At 37.1% G+C, this 17,225-nt stretch overlaps 1 protein-coding gene across 4 annotated transcripts in view; it reads right to left on the reverse strand.

Moving 5' to 3' along the window:
• Positions 1-17,225, reverse strand: part of MIPOL1 (mirror-image polydactyly 1) — a 189,253-nt gene that overhangs the window by 167,949 nt on the left and 4,079 nt on the right. Inside the window, exon 1 of one of the 4 annotated variants that reach the window (XM_040067220.2) lies at positions 13,411-13,479. The exons of the other annotated variants lie outside the window; for them this stretch is intronic. The gene's annotated coding sequence lies outside the window, so the exon portion shown is untranslated. Of the gene's footprint in view, positions 1-13,410; positions 13,480-17,225 lie in introns of those variants that run through there. 4 annotated transcript variants of the gene reach the window in all.

Here is a 17,225-nt window from a genome sequence, read left to right on the forward strand (position 1 = left end):
TGCAAGAGCACCTGACAAAAGTATGTGCACTAGTAGGGCATCTGTACCTAATCGTAACACTAAGAAAACTCGTAAATATCTTCCCATTTCACAGTCCAACTGGGAGGAAAGAAGAAAGTCTTTTGAAATAGTTCCTAAAATTCATTATAAATGAAAGCAACTTTTCTTAGTATTGTGCTTTCATAGCTCCTTCCTGTGAAAAGCAAATCTTAACACATTCAGAATTAATTTTTCTGGTATGTTATGACCCTTTGACACTACACTGCTTTCAGTGGTCTTCAACATCTGTCTTTAAATTTCTTCCAGACTTTAAAGATGTGATATCTAATCAGTTATTTCTGTTCATATTTCTGCTTATCCAAGTACTTTTTTGTACTCAGTTCTTCAGCTGGACTGTGCATCTGCTGAACAGTATGGTTTGGGAAAGGAGGTGTTGTGGAAAGGTTCCTGTTTTTGCCATAACTTGCTGTCTGCTTAAGAGTTAAGTGAATTCAATTTCATTTACTCACCACAGTGAACTTTACTGAGGTGAAAGAATATAATTGTTTTTTATCAAAGATACTATATATAAACTAAACCAAAAGAAAAGGTAGTTCAGTATTTATAAGGTTTTTCACTGTGCTTTCAGGACAGATTGAAAAAACACACCTACACTCAGACATCCATTAATAGACACCACTCTAAAAACCTGTTTCTCAAGACATTTGAGAAGTCCAGAGACCCCATAGTGAGCAAACTCATACTCCAATCACATTTTTCTTTAATCAGATGAGCTAAAAGTTTTCTTCAAAACATTTTGGATAACATCTGATAATTTTTATGTGCTTCTTTATAACTGGAGTTAAGCATTAATCTGAACAAATTTTTATAGCAAGTTGAACAAAATTTTTGTTTTATTTACAGTATAATTCCAATATTACTAAACAGTGACACTTTCACACATAATTATATTCTACAGGATTACAGTTTTTAAAAAATTCATCACTGTTTTTTATTACATGTGGGATTTTTAAGAGTTGAAGATGTAGAGGTAACTTTCAATTTCCCCAATCTCTCATATGACCTGAATGGCTGTATTACTGGAAAGAAAGTGTCATATGCAACACTAAATGGGATCTCCATAAAGTACCTAGTTGATTTTTTTTTTTTTTTTTTTAGTTGTTGTTAACTTCTAAGGTAAATTTGGATACAACTGGAGGGGAACCTCACTATGAACGCAGCCTATGCTATTTATAGTAAGTTTTCTCTCTAGCGGAAGACAGGGAATATTTGCCAAAAGAATTGTACATCCAGGAGGGTTTTTGAAATATGAAAGATACTTTTAAACTATGAAGAGAATTATAATTTTTGCCTAATATTTAGTAACCTTCAGATACTGTAATTCCACTTCAGATCCTGGAAAAACATTCCGGAGACAAATATTAGTCTACCACTGGATAGTGAAGAGGAGGAACAAAATTACATTTCAAGGGGAAACTGTTTTAATTAGAGTTACCTTGTACACCTGCACAGCAGTCACCTTCAGTACATCGTGGGAAGTGTTACACCCCACAACTCTGTTTATTCTTGCTACTATCAAATTCTGAGTCCATAAAGCAAGAAGCTCAAGATTGCTCCCAGGCATATTTATATCACCCTACATTTATGCCGCTGTAATGCAGAAAACTAACTTAAACACCCTTAACTGGTTGACTGTACATCCTACAATAACAGTCTCTGGAAACACCCATCACATCTTAATCCATAACCTTTATGACAATGGAATCCTTCATGGATGCTTCATTCTTTTATATTCCAGGATACATGAACAAACAGGTGGACAGGGCCCATTAATGCCCTTTCACAATTGTATTGAATCAGGAATGGTCTCACTATGATCCTGAAAGAAATCCAATTGTATTAAAAAATGGAAGGTGAATGAATCTATTCTCACAGGTAGCTGAATTTCTGTATCGGTACTTCTGCAGTGTAATCAATTTTCAGCATTTGGAAAGAAAGCCTTGTTACATGGAAGCAGATCTCAGCAATCTCATCATCAGCCCAGCAGATGAGAGCTGCTGAGCTACTGCCTGTGCAGAAACTTACCAAGCACTATAGTAGAGCTCCATAGTTGTTAAACCACATGGCATGCAAAACCATTTACCCTGAATCCTACCTGAGAAATAAAAGATCAGACGCTGAGCCTGCAGCACTGGCCCTTCCTTGGCTGAAGCAGAACAAGTTACGAGCTTATGAAAAAACTTACAACTTTCGAAGAAAACAAAAAACCATTTGTAATCCCAGCACTTACCTAGAAGAGCTGCTCAGTGACACCAGTTCCTTACTCTACAGATGCAGAGTCATTCATTGCCACAACTCCCTGATGCGATCTAACTCAGGCAACAGTGCAAATTCCTCACCTCAGTGACACTGCTACTTTGACAGAAGCCCAAAAAAGCTGGACTCTGTAAAAAGCAACAAGTGCAGAACTCCTTGCTGCCAAATAAAGGTAGCTGATGAAGACATCTTTTGGAGGCCAACACTTGTGAAAAATGCCCACCTTGATGAAATACCTGCCAGGTCTAGTAACACATTTTTGTGAAGCGGGCGCCATGTCAAGAATTCTGTTTTTGCTTTGTCCTAGGACTCAAAATCTCCAATGCATTACATATAAAAACCCCCATCACTGAACACTACAGCTTAATAATTGTTATGTGTGTGGCAAGATGCATGGTAGACATTTCAGTTCACTATCTACATGTTTTAAATTCTGACTCGAAATTCAGTTACTCAGAGGATGTCTTCTTCTTTAGTTCAAACTGACTCAGATGCTCAGCTGAGGTACCCAACACAGAGTCACTTATGTGAGAACCTAGAATCCATTTTATTGTCCGGTCAAGTCTGAAAAATAGTTAAATTTCCTTCTCTTGAAGACATACCAGAGATTTGATTCTGGATAAAATAAGCCTTCCTGATAGGAAGATATTTATTACAGAAATGTACTCTTAAATCATGGGCTCCACCATGTAAGCGACATTTGGATCCATCAACTACACCTCCAGCACATGCAAGACTGTTTGAATAGGGCCAATCTAATTTCACAGTGCAGCTGCGACAACAGTTCCATTCTCACTCACAGACCTCAAGTAAATTTTGCAATAGTCTCTACTTAGGAGAGGTATGTTAATTTGGCTGCAGATATTTTACAGGAGGATGCTGAGAGCATTGATACCTATTATTTCCTTATTTCCTTCGAAAAACCAAAACTACTCTAAGCTCTAACATCATAGTGCAGGTAAAGAACGTATAGTAAGAAAGATGGTGCTTATCAGTTTCATTTTATTCACTTTGTATTTTCTGCTACTGCAATGTGTTCTGCAAGTGAAGAGGTTTCCTTTTACTGACCTTGGCATTCATCAGGACTATACTGTGATTTATATTGAGAATTCCAGGCCCTTATCTGATCTTATAAATAAATGTAAAATACATAAAACAATTATCCTAGTGTAAAATTGAATTTTATCTCTCTGTAATCAGCTTTTGTCTTTGATATATATTTCTGTGTTTGAATACAATTCAAAATTAATAATAGGTTTAATTTATTTTCTGACTTTTCATTATCTTGACATTTTAACAATCTTTTTGTTATATACTCAGGCTTTAATTTTATCTAGGGCTTCAACACCACAGTTCCTTTTTAGACATGTACAATGTGTCTTTCAGAATATCCATTCAAAGAGTAAGTCTGCTAAAAGAACACATAGGCCATTTAACAGACCAAGAAAAAGTATTAAAAAGAGCAGGGCTTTAAAACAAAGAAAAACACCAGATTAAGAGAGAAAATTTAGCATTGCATGTAAATGACAGGAAAAAACACATATTAGAAGAAATCACAAGTTACAGTGAAAAATTAGAAGTAAAAAGTAGAGTTCTGAAATTGGTGATTCCAGAAATTATTAACAGACAGCTTAGATTTAATGGTTTTAATAGCTAGAAGAGACAACTAAGGATTTTTTTTTCCTATTAAAGGACAGTCACAACTTTATATTGAATGCAATAGCATTAGCAATTTAATACAGAGACAGAGACATGATAACTGATATTAACAGATAAGATGTCTTATCTGGACATGAGGCTTTCAGTACTTTACAAGTAATTTTTTTGCCTTATATGTAATTTATACAAATGCACCAATCTAACAGTTTACTTTATTTTCTTAATTGAATTAATTAACTTCAACTAACCATCCTCAACGTTTTACTACCTCAGACATACATATGTTGATTTCAAAGAAAGTATGTCTCATGTCAAGTTCTCACCAGCATGTGGGGCTTAAGTAGACTTCATAAGCAAGTACTATGGTTTACACAGACAACTTCATTTAAAGCAAAAAGCTCAGAATTAGAGATGGTCAGGGGAAAAAAAAAAAAAAAAAAAAAAAAAAAAGAAAAGAAGAAGACACAGACATACACAATACAGCATGAGAAAATATCCTAGAAAGATTGTGATTAATAAATACAAAGAGTGTTATGGCTATATGGGCTGACAGCAAAAGTATCCCTTTGTCCCTTTCCATACAGGGCAAGAAGTCCACAGCCACTCTGCACAAAGCCAGACTGGCCACACCACAGCTGTTAGAGCAGCAGCAGCGGGATTCCTTCACGTCTGCAGCAAACGAAGCTGCTCACTGGGCCTTTGTGATTAGAGGAGGAATGTGATAACCACGGTGGTCTAGACTGCTACAAGTAAAAACAACACGCCCCAAAACGAGTGGTCCTTGGTCTGAAGTGGCTGTGGTCAGGATGAGGCATGTTCAGGAAGCAGTCCCTAGAATACTTTGTGATAAACATACATGGAGAAAATAACATGAAAGAGCAGTGCAGTTAACTGAATAAAAGGTTAAAGAAAATAAACAGTATTTTTCCAGCTTAGCATTTATTTGTGAACTGCTAGTGCAACTCTATGCTTGACAGAAAAGCTATGAGGCTTTTGGTAGCTTGACAAGACAATCTACAGGCTTGAATGAAATGTTCAGCTTAAGGAATTAGAATAAATCTGATGACTGATGTGCTACTGAACGTGACAGACTGTCATTTATTTTAAACAGGATCTCTGTAGGATGTACTGAAAGCAGTATTTTCCCATTATCTTAAACATACTAAGACTTTTCCCAATGAATTCTGCCTAATCTATTAAGACACAAGATCTCCTCAAACTCTTGGCATTTCTATAAAGTAATGAAATAACCATTTGGTTTACTTGCATAATTAATTAATGATGACACTGTATTTATGTGATTAATTTACAACTAGTCACAAAAGTATACCACAAAAAAAAAAAAACCCTCTAACTTCCTGAATTAAGTATAAAATTATGAAAAATGCACACTAAGAGCTTAAAGCAGCTTATTTAAACACTATTTGTAAACAGGCTTTCACATATGGAAATATCAAAATGTTTCTCTGTTATCAAAGCAGATTTTATATAAAAATAGGTAGAGACATTCCTTAATAGCTTTTGAAAATCAAGAAAAAAAATCAAAAAAACTACAGTCAAATGATATTGCAACACATATATTAAAAAAACAAACAAACAAACAAACAAACAAAAAAAAAACAAAAACAAAAAACAAAAAACAAAAAAAAAAAAAAAAAAAAAAAAAAACAAAAAAAAAAAAAAAAACACCCAAACCCTAAAAAACTGTAGCTTTAATTTGGCCAAATCCTTAAAATATTTTAAACCATTACTTTAATCATATACATAGACACATATATAAATAATGTAAAATAGATAAAAAACCTTGGAATGTAGTTGAGCCAATGCTATTTTAAATAGCTGACCCAATGCTATTTAAAAAACCATATAAGCAACAAAAACTTTGGCAAGATCTAGGCTGAAACAGGAATATCCTTCCTCTAGATAAACAGTCCCTGTAGGAATTACTAAGGTGTTTTACCATCTCCTTATCCTAGAGATAATGACTCAAATCTGTCCTACAAACACAAAATATGGAAAAAAGGATTTTGGGATATCCACCTGGAATCTGTACTTTAGATACAGGGAATGGGCAAAACTGCTCATTGGTGGATAAAGCGCAGTAACATCAGTTTGAACTACACTGTATTTGCAAAGCTGAGCAGGGAAGTCAGCACAACTCCTCAGCTCCAAAGGGGAATAAAATCCACCTCCAAAGGGGAATAAGAATGAAACCACCAGCAATGTCATTTTACCTTCAGAAAAGGCTAAGTGTCAGAAGTGCATATAATTTAAAATATATTAGCTATCAGGTGAATTTTCCTCTTAGTTGATTAATTGGTTAATTGGTTCTCAACTATAATTTCATGTAACACTTTTTAAAGTTCATATGGAATAGTCCACACTGTTTAGCTCATAAATGTCAGTATTAGACTAATTTGCCTTGCTAGTTCCCTTTACTGCTATACAAGAACATCACAATTACTGCTAATTAGCCCAGCAGATTTCTAGGTGTGAGCCAGATTGCAAGTAAAATACCACATGTATTTTACTAACAGAATAGAGCTAAGATTTTGAATGATGCTTTGCCATTACGGCTAGTGAGCTTATAAATAAATAAAAAGCTAAACTCAGAATATTAAAGCTTTGCCCACTCCTGCTGCCAAGATATAAATTTAAGTCATAAAAAAAGTTCAAGGACCTGAGTGCAAAATAGTATTGCTTTTGTATGAACCACAGCTAGGTGTCCCTTCATCCCCCATTTGCACTCAGAAACCACTCAGGCCTCTGAAGACCAAGATATGTTTTTCAAACATTTCTTTTACAGCTCATCAACAGAGGATATCACAAGCCTCTGCACAAGCTAATGTTATGTTCTGTGTTTTGCAGGAGTCCTTTATATGCCTCAGTTACCAGAATGTCCTTCCACACATAATGTAACTTGTTAACAAAAACCACTGTGACAGGGATAAAATGTCATGCTAGAGGCAACTATCAGCAGGTCTTTGAGGTATTCTATACAGTCAGAAGAAAAATGTATTATGCTTATATCAGAAGTACAAATTAATGTGTTTCACTATCACCTGTGATCTTTTGGATTGCGAATGAACCAGAGCCTAGAAGCTCTGATACTTCCCAAAGCTTTTCACAATTGATAGCTCTACATTTCTATCATCTTCCCTGGGTCAAAACATCAGTCCTCACTACAACCTTTGCTATTCAACATGTGCTGTACTTCCCTGCTGAATGCTTCAGGCACTATACAAAATCTCTCAAAGGACTCAGGTGCTGATACATAAGGAATGCTGAACACACAGAGGTGGTCTTCACTTTCTTCAGAGTAACTGCCAAATTCAACTGATGCATCAAGCACAGAAAAACATTGGTTATCAGTCATCTTTTCACGATGCTCTCCATGCAATGGCAGGTGCAAGACTTGGTGTTTCTGTATTTTTTTTTTTTAACATTTAAAGGCCAAGTTTACTGAAGGCTTGTCTTATTTCTCTCACCTTTCAATGACCAGTATATCCACTCTGTTGACTTTACCACTCATTTCAGGCATCATACAAGATTATTAAGCTCTTCTTTTCCTTTTAAGGGAATTCATTGGAATGTAATTTTCTGAACATTTTTCAGCTCTACCCTGTATTTCCCTGAAAGCTTTACTGTCAAACTTCTCAAAGAAACTCCCTCCTCTCAAAAGAAAACATCCCCTTTACAATAACATGAGCTAAAGTTTGTAACCATGCCCTTGAGATGCATGTTAAGCTAATTTTCATAAACACTCAAGTCATATACTTATATTCTGCTACAACTTCCTATTTGTGCTAATATCACTGCCTCTGGTACTAACTAAATCAAAAGTCAAAGAAGACAAAAACACAATGTCTCAAAACAAAAGGGCATGCTCATTTTTGAACAAAACAATGGTGGCTTAAGACATCACTAATGCCATATATGTATGTTGTGACCATTCATATGTGAGAAGTCATTGTTGCACAGAAGTAAAATCTCTTCTAAATTATTATTAGAATTTTAAAAATTGAGACCTACTTAAGTAAATTGTATTTATATAAATTTAGAAACTCTTCCCTCACAAATTTAAGCTGTATATCCATCTATCATCAGTGCTTCTACAAATTTACAAAATGCCTTCCATTACACATTCTAGAAAAGAATATTTTTATTATTGAAAAGATACGTTACTACTTGTACTGACTCTGGTTTGGATGTCATTAACTTCCTTCATAACAGCACACATAGTACTTTGGTGTTTTGAGGTTATAGCTAAAACATTGCTGATAACATACCAGTATTCTGAATATTGCGTACACTGCTTCCACAGCATCAAGGCTTTTGTTTCCCACCAACTCTGTCCCTCCAGAGAGTAGCTTGGACATGGGCAAGAACTTGTGAGGGGACAGAGCCGACCCAAACCGTGCAAAAGGATATCCCACACCACATAAAGTCATGTTTAGCAATGGGAACTGGGTAAAGCAAAGAAGGGGGTATGTCGTTTTTCTTCCAAAGCTGCTGTTCTCTGAGACTGGCTGGACCATGGTGGGCTGCAGGTGAGAGGAGGCGAGTGACTCTGTTTGCATAAATTTTTGTTGTTTTTAGTTTTGTTTGGTTGATTTGTTCTTCTTTCCTTCTCCTTTGCTTATTAAACTGTTGTTGTCTTGGATCGTGAGTTTTCTTCCACCCTCCTTATTTTCCTCTTCAGCCTGCTGGAGAGAGCAGCTGTGCAGGTGTTTAGCTGCTGGCTGGGGTCAAGCCCACACTACTGTTTATTTCTTCCTTTCAAAGCACAAGGATGTTTATAGCTGTGATTTGTGTGTTTTTTTAAAAATGCACTGCAACAATAACAAATTGGAATATTCTAGAGCTTCCTCTCCAGACTGTAACAAATAATTAGGTTTGAATGACTGGAGTGCTGCTACCATGAACCACGGCATAGTCTGGGTTGGAAGGGATCTTGAAGATCACCTATTCCAACCCCCTACCATAGCCAGGGAAACATTCCATTAGATCAGGTTGCTCAAAGCCCCATCCAACTATATGCCATATGAAAGAGAATCCATAATTTCATTTTTGCAAACTATAAGCAAAAGTGACTACTAACCATTAAAATGAATAAAGAAAAAAAAAATTGATACAATTCCAGTAGAATTCTAACTGAATAATTTATTTTTGAAAAATGCTTTCACAATCTCACTTCTAAGTGCATTCCCTAACATCTGAATGCCAGTTTAATACACACAATGAACAGCAGGTAGAAACACATTTCCAAAGATTATTCCAGATTGCAACTTAGCCCAGTATTCATACAGTCATCAGACAAATCTTCAAGCTTTGAGAATGACTTAATTTTTCTTTTGAGATATAAGGTACAGTACAGGAGCGTTACTGTGCAGAAATATTAGTCAGAGCAAAACCAGCAGGGACCCACACCCTTCCCATTGTTTTCAAATGTAAACATTAAGACACTTGGAATTTCAAACAAAAAATGCAGGGCATATGTTACAGAAATGGCATACCTGTTACAATCACAGAATACTACTAATCTCATATATTTCAAACACAGACTTACTGGAACAAACCCTCCCCCAACAACAACAAAACCTTACTATCTATTTTCTCCCAAACATTATCCTCTTTTCTCCCTTCAAAATAAAGAACTGCATTTTAAATTTTCAAATAAATTAGCATCTTGCTGCTTAAGGACTGTTTTTACACTAGAGTCGCTTGGCTATAAACAAAACTGCATCAGGTAAACTGCTTTCTAAAGAAAGCTGCAAAAACCTTGGACATTTTTCACAGTTCTACAAGTGGCTGACACAAATGTCAACAAACCCAGTCCACTGTATCATTTGGCTAGGCCACATAACAGCTCTGGGCTGAGGGTGTGGACACAGTGTGCGAAACAGGCAATACACAAGATTAGTTACTGCTGATTTTGAATTTCTGAACTGCTCTATTCAACAATTTTCTATACTCAAAAATATGGGTTAAGAAAATCAGCAGTTAGTATATATGAAAAACAAAACTACAAAACTAAAACCCAAAACCTGTGTTTTAATCTGCTTTTTAAGTTTCTTAAGAGTTTCCCATAGGCCGTGTTTTCGATGGTTTCAACCAAGATCTGCCTAAGGACATGCAGCTGGCTCAGAAGTTAACAGAAAAAATGTGGCAAGGCCACATGGGCTTTCGTCCTTGCTGCACCCTGGAACAGACTGGGTATTTCACCAGATTGCCTGCCCGTCATGAACATCACAAAGCTGCTCCTAAGCATCTCAGCACACAGTAACTGCCTTGACTTGCATGGCTAATGGTAGACATTTAATTTTAAACCCATACTCATTTATATGAATAACACATATCACAGATACATGCTCAAGAAGCCGGTCCCGCCTGGCGCTCAGGTTAGAGAGGCTGCAAGTTCTCTCATGAGCCTGCTCAAAGCTGGCTGCTGGCACAGGGCTCCATCTGCCGGTGTGCGATCCTACACACCTATGGGAAGAGCTGGTGGGGAAAAAATACATCAAAATCTCAACAGCTATTTCACATCTCTGTTTGCTAATGAGATATTCAGAAGACATAATGTGAGACTATTCAGAAAACACAACGATTTCAGAAGAAAACAATCGACAAACTACACTCATTCCCATGCTAGGTTGAAACTGTTGTATATGTATGAAATCTTTTGTTACCCTTTAATATTTGGAAAAAATGTCTCAAAAACTGTTATAAAGAAGCACTATTTTTCTACATGATACAGCATATGATTACACACTTCCAGTCCAGATGTGAAGCTTTATTGTTCCTTCTCAATAAAGCAAATAAGCAAACACAGATATCTCAAAAACTACTGAAAACTACATCACAATTTAAAGCATCAGAGGTGATCTTTTTCATTAAAAAAGGAAACTCCTCAAACATGCAAAAACAAAGTTTCAGAAGGCAACTACTGTCCATATTCAAGGGTATTTCTGCACAGTGGGAACTGCAGCTAAATTATATCTAATTTTAAAGATTAATTTGACTACTGCTGTCACACGCAGCATTTCTCAAATTGAGCCATTTAAACCTTGCCTTAATAACCCTGCCATGCCTTCAATTCGTGTCTGGGAGTGAAAAAGAGCAGTCTTTCCCTCCCCAGGGCCCTTTGTGCCCATCAGTCGAAGTTACTGAGCTCTGGCTGCAGGAGAGCAGACTAAACAGAAAGAAGGAGAAGCAGTGCTGCGCCTTCTGTGCAGCACTTCAGCAGGGGCCTGAGCTTGCCAAGGGCCAACAGCTGGCTGAGCAGCCAGTCCAATTCTACTCTCCATGGCACGTCTAGCCATATCAGCACCAACCTTAGGACCTGGTGCAAGAAAAGAGACAGTGCAGGAAATGGACAGGGCATTCCACCACCTCACCCCACCTCTTTTCTTCAAATATCCTGTCTCACAACACCACGTTGAAGGCAGCTGAGCACGGCTCAGAGCAGGGTAAGAGAATCCTTGAAATACCCATACCCCACACTAAGTACCTAAACACAGGAAAAGATGCAACTAATTTAGTCAGAAACACCTGAAAACAACCAATAGATGGTCACAGCAAGAAGGCAGGAATAGAGCACAGAGCAGTAAAATTGCTATCCTGTAAGGCAAGGAGAACTGGTGAAAAAGGGCATCAGGGAATTCACGTAGCTCCTCCTGTGGCTCAGTTTTCCCAACGTAGCTTGTTCCGCATAAATGACAATTGAAGAGACTAATGGAAAAGAAAATCTCCTACAATGAACTTTACATAGCGCCACAAAATGAGAACAGAATACTGTCTTTTTTTTTATTTTTAATTTTAACTTGAAGGAAAAGCAAATTTTAAAGCTTGAAAGTGGCTTTTCCACTTGCTAGATTTAAATTTTAATCAAAATGCACTTTAAAATAAAATTGAACAGAACTATGGGTTTGTTGATGTCTCTTTAAGGAACAATGACATCAATGCAGGCTACATTTGAGAAGGATATAGGTGTGGAACTACATCCTTTTTCATCATACAGTCAGGTGCAAAGGGAAAAGTTAAACTTCAAGATTCCTGTGGTTTAATGAAAATAAATACCATTACAAACAGATCCAAGAACACAGACGCATAAAATACTGTTTGTTTTTCTTCAGATATAGATCATGGGAATGGAGATATTTAACTACTTCAAGACTAATTTTTATTTCATTTTAATCTGTTTATAGCCAGCAATTTCCTGATACCAACTAGCAGAGGCAAGAAAAAGAAAAAAGTGGAAAAAAGTGAACTAGCACCTGTGAATAGTTTTAAATTGGTGTCTAAGTATTTGATTGGCCTGTTAAGCAACTAAATGTCTGTCACAGTTCCTGCATCACTCATCTAGTAATATTTGTAAAAAAGAAACTAAAAATAAGAAAACATTTCTGTAGCTCTACAAGAAGAGCTACAAAAATTTCAATAAACCTTAAAATTGTGGTGGGTGTTTCACAGCGCCAATTTCCTCATTACAAGGAAGGCACCAAGCAGCAAACTGATCACACAGCACTTATGTTAAATCTCAGACAAGGAAAACCACATCCTAGTACTCTGCCATAACAGCAAATGGAAAAACTGCCTGTGTCTGTGCACACACAAGAAGCACACTATAGAAATACATGACGAAAAACACGGCTTTGTTTCTTCCACTTGCATCTAAAAATTTACATAGCCAATTTAACACGCTCCCACTCCCGAATCACTTAGTGCCTAAAATTCCTATAGAACCTGAAATTTTATTTACTTGAATGCGATTCACAAGAACACATTGAGAAGCAGCATATTAAAGCAAGTCCAACTGCAGATCACAGAAATTTTAAGTTAAGAGCAGTATTTAGGGAAAGTAAGTTCTGACTTTTTAAGAGCAATGCTAATAACTTTATTAAACTATTTTATGGATACTAATAATTTTCTTATATCAACACAACTAATGATATTATGGGATGGGATAATTTAGGCAACTACAAGAAGCATAAATTATAATATCCAACACAACACTGCATTAGACATTTATCTTCACATTTTGTCATAAAATCTCTCTGAAACAGCACTAACTTTCAAAAAGAAGTATATAACTATGTATCATACTATTACTGAGAGAAATAAATGCTTAAAAAAAGAATACACCCATTTTTGCACAACTTTCAATAGCTTTGAAGACACCACTGGAATGTCTTAGCTTTTCTAATTATGCTCAGTCAGTATTCTCAGATCACTTAACTGCATTCAGCTGCAAGCTGAGATACTGCTTTTCTTGATAACTAGGTTTATCTTTTTGGCAGTCAATTCCTAAAATGAAGTTATATCTGTAATACATAGGAAAAAAACAATAGAAGTATAGTAAGCATAATACAAAGTGATATTTTCTTTCCTATCAAATACAATAGGCAAGAAAGAAGAATGATTCCATTTTCTCACCTTTGAAACATCAGAATTAACAAGAGAGGGGTGTCAAACATTTACATTTGGAAACAGTGCAGTGAAAGAAAGCTAAAGCAGAGTTGATTAACCCCAAAGGAAACAAGTCAGGAACATCTTAAAAAAAAAAAAAAAAGTAAAGATTTAAACATATTTAACTTTATGCACTAAAATCTGAAACAGAAAAAAACCAGTATTTAAAATTGTGCAAACATTCCATAAAAAGAAATATTTTAATACTTTTCATTTCCATACATCTCAACTGCCATGCCTCGGAAAGCCCTATGACCTTTTCACCAAGCCAATCTAAGCTTAGGATCATTCTTTTGTTAAACTGGCAACTAAGAACATTTTTGAGTTCTAGTCCCACCAAGGGCAACTCATACAAATGCCCGCCCATGAAGTAATTCTTCAGCACTAAATACTCCCTTTACAACTGGACATTTTTATTTACACGATAAAGTACAAGTAAACTTGTGAATTGTCTTAAGTAAATTACTAGCGTAAATTAAAAATGCAGCCAGTTTGCTTCAAGTACAGCAGGTTTTGATCCCATGTTAAATTCTCTCACAATGGAGCATCCTACAGCATTTTCAGAATAGTTTTGATTCAGATACAACCCTGCTCTCATTCCGCAAATCCTGATGGTAACTGCCACGCTCTCCCTCGAGACCTACCACCCCCTCCCAAAGACCTAATCAACAACCAAGTATTTTAATCCTTTTTTGTCCTAATACTACATTACTGCACCAGAATAGATTTTTCTAATTTATTTCACACTTAACATTTAAATTAGTGCATAGCTAGTGAGAATATTACTATTTAAATGAACATATAACTTAAAGATCAAATTCTGTCTTCAACAGATTTACATAAAAGGACAGAAAGGATAACATTTGTCTACCAGCGTGTTATGTGGATCTCCTTAACTCAATTTATTATGGATTTCATGGTGCAAAAATTAATGCCCTCCAGGAGCTGAACTCATTACCAATTATTTCTTCCAAACCCACAGTGTAATCCCGTGCTTTTATGACCGATAGGAGTTTTGCCATTCACTTAAAGGGAAGCTGGATCTGTTCCTGGGTTTGCTACTCTAGCAAGAGATACTGAACAAAATGATACCACAGCCACTGTCTTGAGTTTTTTTCTATTACTTTTTTTCTATTACTTAACAGATACTATGAACCAGTCTCATGTATTTTAGTCCCTGCTAAAAATAAAACAAACATCTTGATAATTTTAATTACATATGAAGCCAACAACAGTATTATACGCCTTTTTCCCATTCTGAATTTCCAGAATATATTTCAGCAACTATAATGGCAACCAGCCTGTAAGTCATTCATGGACCCTGCTCAGCCCTTCAACTCCTTCCCTACTCTAGAACCCACAGGAGCATTCCTGCAAGTCATCTGGTGCTCATGTAGCACAGCCAAGTCACAACGCACATACAAACAGCCTCCCATCAGCCACCTGACCCAAAAAACTCCTTCTACTAGAGAAAAGCAGAGGCAAACAAAACAAAAACACAGGTAACAAACAAAAAAAGGGAGGAAACTTTAAAACACTTTCCTCCCGCTTCTTCTTGGGCTTAACTTTACCCCCAGTTTTCTCTAACTCCTCCCCATCACAGAGCAGAGGGACAGAAACAGGGTTTACAGTCAGCTCATCACTCTCCCTGCTGCTCCCTCCTCCACAGGGAGAGAACTCCTCATACCCTTCCCCTGCCTCAGTGTAGGGTCCCTCACACAAGACAAAATCCTGTATAAACTTCAACGTGATTGCTTCCCATGGACTAATTATTCACAAACAGCTTCAGTGTCCAGTCCCTTCCATGTGGTTCAATCTTTCATGAACAAGCTCCTCCAGTGTGGACCTCTCCATCAGCAAACCTGCTCTATCATGGGCCTGCCAGGAGCCTGGTACTGCACAAGTCTCCCATAGGGTAACAGCCTCCTTTGGGATCAGACATCTGCCCCAGTGTGGGGTCCTCTGTGGGTTGCAGGTGGATCTCTGTTCCACCGTGGATGTCCATGGGCTGCAGGGGCACAGCTGCCTCACCATGGTCTGGACCAGAGTCTGCAGGGCAATCTTTTCTCTGACGGCTGGCGCACCTCCTCCCTCTCCTTCGTCACTGACCTTGGTGTCTGCAGAGCTTTTTCTCTCATGCATTCTAACTCCTCTCTCCAGCTGCAAGTGAGAATTCCCAGTCCTTCCCCCTTTCTTAACTCAGTTATCCCAGAGGTGCTGCCACTGCTGCTGACAGGGTCAGCCTTGGCCAGCAGTGGATCCATCTTGAAGCTGGCTGGCATTGCCTCTGTCAGACATGAGGGAAGCTTCTAGCAGCTTCTCACAGAAGACCCCCTGTAGCTCTCCTGCTAAAGAACTTTGCAACATAAAGCCAATACACATATAAACTATTTTCAAAATTCTAATATATCATATTCTTTACTATGTCAAAGGCCACCACTCTGCAGAAACTGTCAGTTTGCATTTTAACCTGTCTCTAAAGAACAAAGGTCCATCCATCATGGATGATTCCAAAGAATCATCATAGAAAACAGAAGCCTGTTGTTATGAAGCAAGCAGAGAGCTTCCTCACAAAACTAGCAGGGACCATACCAAGCATCCTGTCACTTAAACTGGTGGCTGAAAGTAGCATAGAATCATCTTAACAACTGAGCATTCATACTGGTTCTTTTCAGAGCTGAATATCTTCTGCAAATAAAGGTTCAATACCTTTTCTCTTACTCCTTCAAAACCCTTTTCCTTTCAAAGGGAAAGGAAAAAGGCAGCAATCATACTTACAGGAATATCTGTCAGTTGCAACATTAGCTTGTAGTTAAATCTGTCAATAGTCGGCAGCCCAGAAGGGCCGTTCGTTTGTTTCAAAGGTAAGTTTCAAAACATCAATTGCCCACATAGGATAACGGACAGTAAAAGCGAGAAGAAGCCTCTGCACTGATCTGGGTGATCTACACTAAAGTGAGCAGCAAGTCAGATCACAAATTCACGGCTTTAAACCATCACACGATGGCATTTCACTGCCTTCAACAGGCAGCATCTGTTCTGCCCTATGTTCGGCAGACTAAAAAGTGGGTAGCAGAAAGATCCATTAGGATACCTCTCAAGTTCTCAACTAATTTTACACAAAGCTGTAATCTATAGGCAGGATGTTCTTCCCCTTCACCCTCAGCTCATGTATATCTTCTTGCTTTAAATTCTAACAAATAATTTGTTAATTCTTTCCACGGAGAATTATTAAACACGTATTTTCTCTTCTCCCCTAACTCCTCCTAGCAAGATCTGAAAACTCCTTTACTTCTTTACTAACCTAAGCACCCTCAGAAACTAAAACCCCCACGAACTGCAAAAAGCTACATGTGGGTCATGTGGCATCAGCACTATACTATTTCTACTAAGCCTGAAACAAGACCTTGTTTTGCTTCTTACTGGTTAGGGAAAGAGTTTAACACCATTATAATGCATTTCTAATTTAGCAGCATCTAGAATGACTACTAACAAACAGGGAGATAGATTAACAGAATGTGAAGAAAAGTAACATTTCATTTTCCAAAACAGTCTAATAACTAAAAGAGAAATTAAGTAAATACAGAAACAAAGCAAGCAAACATAAAGGCAAGAAATCTAATTAGTTATCATGTGAAAACTGTGGAAGAGATTTTTAAAATTTAATTTGTTACCCATTACCACTGGGCAGTTATTCCCCATTACAAACTGTAATGGGAATCATACTCTAAGGAACTTGCAGTACCATTGCAAGAAAACCAGTAATACCTACTGAAACTAGT

This window comes from Hirundo rustica, chromosome 6 (genome assembly GCF_015227805.2).
Source record: "Hirundo rustica isolate bHirRus1 chromosome 6, bHirRus1.pri.v3, whole genome shotgun sequence".
NCBI lineage: Eukaryota > Metazoa > Chordata > Aves > Passeriformes > Hirundinidae > Hirundo > Hirundo rustica.